Raw genomic sequence first — 6,000 nt, 5'->3', positions numbered from 1 at the left:
GCAGCATCATGAATGAATTCAACAATATAACCATCACATAAAGCATTCTTTTCATGACACAAAAGCATAGAAAACTTATTACTCTCCACATAAGCAAATTTCTTCTCATCAATAGTAGTGGGAGCAAAATCAACAAAATAACTATCATGAGAGTGAAAATTAAAATCATGATGACAAGTTTCATGGTTATCATTATTGTTTATAGCATACATGTCATCACCATAATCATCATAGATAGCAACTTTGTTATCATAATCAATTGCAACCTCTTCCAAAGTAGTGGATTCATCACTAAATAAAGTCATGACCTCTCCAAATCCACTTTCATCATTATAATCATCATAAATAGGAGGAATGCAATCATTATAACAAATTTGCACATCAAATCTTGGGGGACTAAAAATATCATCTTCATCAAACATAGCATCCCCAAGCTTACGGCTTTGCATATCATTAGCATCATGGATATTCAAAGAATTCATACTAACAACATTGCAATCATGCTCATCATTTATACCAAACATTTTATTAAATTATTCTTCTATCAATTGAGCACAATTTTCCTTTCTATCATTTTCACGGAAGAAATTATAAAGATGAATAATATGATGCAACCTCAATTCCATTTTTTTGTAGTTTTCTTTTACAAACAAAACTAGTGATAAAACAAAAAACTAAAATATTCAATTGTAAGATCTATAGATATACATCAAGAACTCACCTCCCAGGCAACGATGCCAGAAAAGAGCTTGATGTCTACTACGCAACTTTATTCTTGTAGACACGTGTTGGGCCTTCAAGCGCAGAGTTTTGTAGGACAGTGGCAATTTTCCCTCAAGTGGATGACCTAAGGTTTATCAATTCGTGGGAGGCGTAGGATGAAGATAGTCTCTCTCAAATAACCCTGCAACAAAATACAAGAAATCTCTTGTGTCCCCAACACACCCAATACAATGGAAAATTGTATAGGTGCACTAGTTCGGCGAAGAGATGGTGATAAAAGTGTAATATTGATGGTAGAAATATATTTTTATAATCTGAATAAATAAAAACATCAAGGTAGCAAACAGTAAATGAGCACAAAAGCGGTATTGCAATGCTTGAAAATGAGGCCTAGGGTCCGTACTTTCGCTAGTGCAATTGAAGGAAATATGCCCTAGAGGCAATAATAAAGTTGTTATTTATATTTCCTTATATCATGATAAATGTTTATTATTCATTCTAGAATTGTATTAACCGGAAACTTAGTACATGTGTGAATACATAGACACACAGAGTGTCACTAGTATGCCTCTACTTGACTAGCTCGTTGAATCAAAGATGGATAAGTTTCCTAGCCATAGACATGAGTTGTCATATGATTAATGGGATCACATCATTAGAGAATGATGTGATTGACTTGACACATTCCGTTAGCTTAGCATTTGATCGTTTAGTATATTGCTATTGCTTTCTTCATGACTTATACATGTTCCTATGCCTATGAGATTATGCAACTCCCGAATACCGGCGGAACACTTTGTGTGCTACCAAACGTCACAACGTAACTGGGTGATTATAAAGGTGCTCTACAGGTGTCTCCGATGGTACTTGTTGAGTTGGCATAGATTGAGATTAGGATTTGTCACTCCGGTTGTCGGAGAGGTATCTCTAGGCCCTCTCAGTAATGCACATCACTATAAGCCTTGCAAGCAATGTGACTAACGAGTTAGTTGCGGGATGATGCATTACGGAACGAGTAAAGAGACTTGCCGGTAACGAGATTGAACTAGGTATTGAGATACCGACGATCGAATCTCGGGCAAGTAACATACCGATGACAAAGGGAACAACGTATGTTGTTATGCGGTTTGACCGATAAAGATCTTCTTAGAATATGTGGGAGCCAATATGAGCATCCAGGTTCCACTACTAGTTATTGACCGAAGACGTGTCTCGGTCATGTCTACGTAGTTCTCAAACCCGTAGGGTCCGCACGCTTAACGTTCGGTGACGATCGGTATTATGAGTTTATGTGTTTTGATGTACCGAAGGTTGTTCGGAGTCCCAGATATGATCACGGACATGACGTGGAGTCTCAAAATGGTCGAGACATAAAGATCAATATATTGGACGACTATGTTTGGACATCGGAATGGTTCCGGATGAGTTCGGGCATTAACCGAAGTACCGGGGGGGTTACCGGAACCCCCCGGGGAGTATATGGGCCTTATTGGGCTTTTGGGGAGAGAGAGAGAGGGGCTGCCTAGGGCAGGCCGCATGCCCGCCAAGGCCTAGTATGCGTTGGACTAGGTGGAGGGGCGGCACCCCCTCCTTCCTTCTCTTCTCTCTTCCCCTTCCTTCTTTCCTCCTCCTACTATTTGGAAGGGGGGAATCCTACTTCCGGTGGGAGTAGGACTCCCCAGGGCGCGCCATAGTAGAGGGCCGACCCTCCCCCTCCTCCACTCCTTTATATATGGGGGAAGAGGGCACCCCATAGACACACAAGTTGATCATTGATCTCTTAGCCGTGTGCGGTGCCCCCCTCCACCATAATCCACCTCGGTCATATCATCGTAGTGCTTAGGAGAAGCCCTGCGCCGGTAGCTTCATCATCACCATCATCATGTCGTCGTGCTAACGAAGCTCTCCCTCGACACTCTGCTGGATCGTGAGTTCGTGGGACGTCACCGAGCTAAACGTGTGCAGATCGCGGAGGTGCCGTACGTTCGGTACTAGGATCGGTCAATCGTGAAGACGTACGGCTACATCAACCTGTAAGTGCATCTAGTGCCCCTTAGTGATTTTGGTGTATTGAAGACTTATAGGTTAAGGGACTAATGTGTTTATGAGTCTACACAGGTCTATAAGTCTATGGGGAGTTTGAGATTTACAGTAAAAGTCGACCCCTAAAATGAATATCTTCGACTGAAGATTTTGGATTTCTGAAGACTTTGAAAGTGAAGAAATTGGTGTGACCTTGAAGACTTGGTAATCATTCAAGGAACATGAAGCGTGAAGACTTTTGTTTTCGTAGTTTCATTTTCTCTTTCTTGAGTCATAGGAAACACCGTACTGTTAAAGGGGGTCGAGGAAATACTAATGAAAAATTTCCATGTGATGCTCAACTCAAAATCCTACACCTACCAATCCCTTCGAGTGAATCCATTGGAAATCTCATACAGTTCAGTCAATTTCTTCAGTGACAGAGACGAAGTTCTTCTGGTCTCTGAGGAATTTGTTCTGACTGAGGAGTTAGGAATTCGCCAGTGCGGATTTCCTACACAGTGAGGAACATGATAGCCCTGAGGTATTTGATACTCAAAATTCCGACCGTTGCTGTGCTACGCGCCAGCTATCCCAAAATATCTACCCACCTAATGGTTATATCATTGAAGGGCATTTATGTATTATCATGTCGGGCTGCTCCCTAGGCTATAAATAGCCGCCCCCTACAACCACTAGCTGGTTGGCTGCTCCGAGAGAAACTGACACTTGTCATTTGAGAGCATCACATCCTCCGAGGACTTTGAGCAAAAATCATCAAGTGAGGAAACCCAAACCCAAACACCTACAAACCCAAAGTGATTGAGCATCACTGAAGAGATTGATCCTGCGTGGATCCAACGCTTGTTACCTTTGAAGATTGTGCTTCTTCCAGACGGTTAGGCGTCATGGTCTAGAGCATCCAAGAGGAAATTGTGGATCGCCGAGTGACCGAGTTTGTGAACGTTTGGAAGTAACCTGAAGACTTACCACGAGTGATTGGGCGAGGTCCGTGTGACCTTAGCTCAAGGAGAATACGCTGAGGACTGTGTGTCCGGGACTGTGTGTCCTCAGGTTTAAATACCTAGCCGCTCCAACTAGACGTACAACTAAGACAACAGTTGGAACTGGTCTACCAAATCATTGTCTTCACCAAGCTTACTGGTTCTATTTCCTCAACTCTTTCATTTCCTCATAACTATGTTGTGTGCTTGTTCATATCTGTTTGAAGACTTTGACTGAAGACTTTCTCAATTTCCTCAGTTCAATTTCTTCAGTCTGTTTGTCTTCATCCTGTGCTTACGCTTTCTGTACTCTGCGTCTGTTTTTCATTTCATCATGATGTCCATGTTTATGTTCTGTCATGTATGCATATGAGTACTTATTCCGCTGCAAGTAGTTCTTCGCTTAGGAATTTCCTCACCCTGAAATTCCTCAGTGAAGAATTCATAAAAATCGCCTATTCACCCCGCCTCTAGTCGATGTAATGCACTTCCACAACCGCGTTGTAATTACACTTCCGCTTTCGGTCTACGAGGGTACATGGACAACACTCTCCCCTCTCGTTGCTATGCATCACCATGATCTTGCGTGTGCGTAGGAAATTTTTGAAATTACTACGTTCCCCAACAGTGGCATCCGAGCCAGGTTTATGCGTAGATGTTATATGCACGAGTAGAACACAAGTGAGCTGTGGGCGATAATAGTCATACTGCTTACCAGCATGTCATACTTTGATTCGGCGGTATTGTTGGATGAAGCGGCCCGGACCGACATTACGTGTACGCTTACGCGAGATTGGTTCTACCGACCTGCTTCGCACACAGGTGGCTGGCGGGTGTCAGTTTCTCCAACTTTAGTTGAATCGAGTGTGGCTACGCCCTGTCCTTGTTGAAGGTTAAAATAGCACATACTTGACGAAAAATCATTGTGGTTTTGATGCGTAGCTAAGAACGGTTCTTGCTCAGCCCGTAGCAGCCACGTAAAACTTGCAACAACAAAATAGAGGACGTCTAACTTGTTTTTACAGGGCATGTTGTGATGTGGTATGGTCAAGACATGATGCTAAATTTTATTGTATGAGATGATCATGTTTTGTAACGGAGTTATCGGCAACTGGCAGGAGCCATATGGTTGTCGCTTTATTGTATGAAATGCAATCGCCATGTAATTGCTTTACTTTATCACTAAGCGGTAGCGATAGTCGTAGAAGCAATAGTTGGCGAGACGACAACGATGCTTCGATGGAGATCAAGGTGTCAAGCCGGTGACGATGGTGATCATGACGGTGCTTTGGAGATGGAGATCAAAGGCACAAGATGATGATGGCCATATCATATCACTTATATTCATTGCATGTGATGTTTATCCTTTATGCATCTTATTTTGCTTAGTTCGACGGTAGCATTATAAGATGATCTCTCACTAAATTTCAAGGTACAAGTGTTCTCCCTGAGTATGCACCGTTGCGAAAGTTCTTCGTGCTGAGACACCACGTGATGATCGGGTGTGATAAGCTCTACGTTCACATACAATGGGTGCAAGCCAGTTTTGCACACGCAGAATACTCGGGTTAAACTTGACGAGCCTAGCATATGCAGATATGGCCTCGGAACACTGAGACTGAAAGGTTGAGCGTGAATCATATAGTAGATATGATCAACATAGTGATGTTCACCATTGAAAACTACTCCATCTCACGTTATGATTGGACATGGTTTAGTTGATATGGATCACGTGATCACTTAGATGATTAGAGGGATGTCTATCTAAGTGGGAGTTCTTAAGTAATATGATTAATTGAACTTTAATTTATCAAGAACTTAGTCCTGATAGTATTTGCATAACTATGTTGTAGATCAATAGCTCGCGATGTAGCTCCCCGTTTATTTTTGAAATATTCCTAGAGGAAAACTATGTTGAAATATGATAGTAGTAATGATGCGGACTAGGTCCGTGATCTGAGGATTATCCTCATTGCTGCACAGAAGAATTATGTCCTTGATGCACCGCTAGGTGACGGACCTATTGCAGGAGCAGATGCAGACGTTATGAATGTTTGACAAAGCTCGGTATGATGACTACTTGATAATTTAGTGCACCATGCTTTATGGCTTAGAACCGGGACTTCAAAAACGTTTTGAACGCCACAGAGCATATAAGATGTTCTAAGAGTTGAAATTGGTATTTCATACTCATGCCCATGTCGAGAGGTATGAGACCTCTGACAGTACTTTTCCTACAAGATGGAGGAGA

The sequence above is a fragment of the Triticum aestivum genome, chromosome 7D (assembly GCF_018294505.1).
Source record: "Triticum aestivum cultivar Chinese Spring chromosome 7D, IWGSC CS RefSeq v2.1, whole genome shotgun sequence".
In the NCBI taxonomy this organism is placed as follows: domain Eukaryota; kingdom Viridiplantae; phylum Streptophyta; class Magnoliopsida; order Poales; family Poaceae; genus Triticum; species Triticum aestivum.
This window is presented reverse-complemented; position numbering follows the sequence as displayed.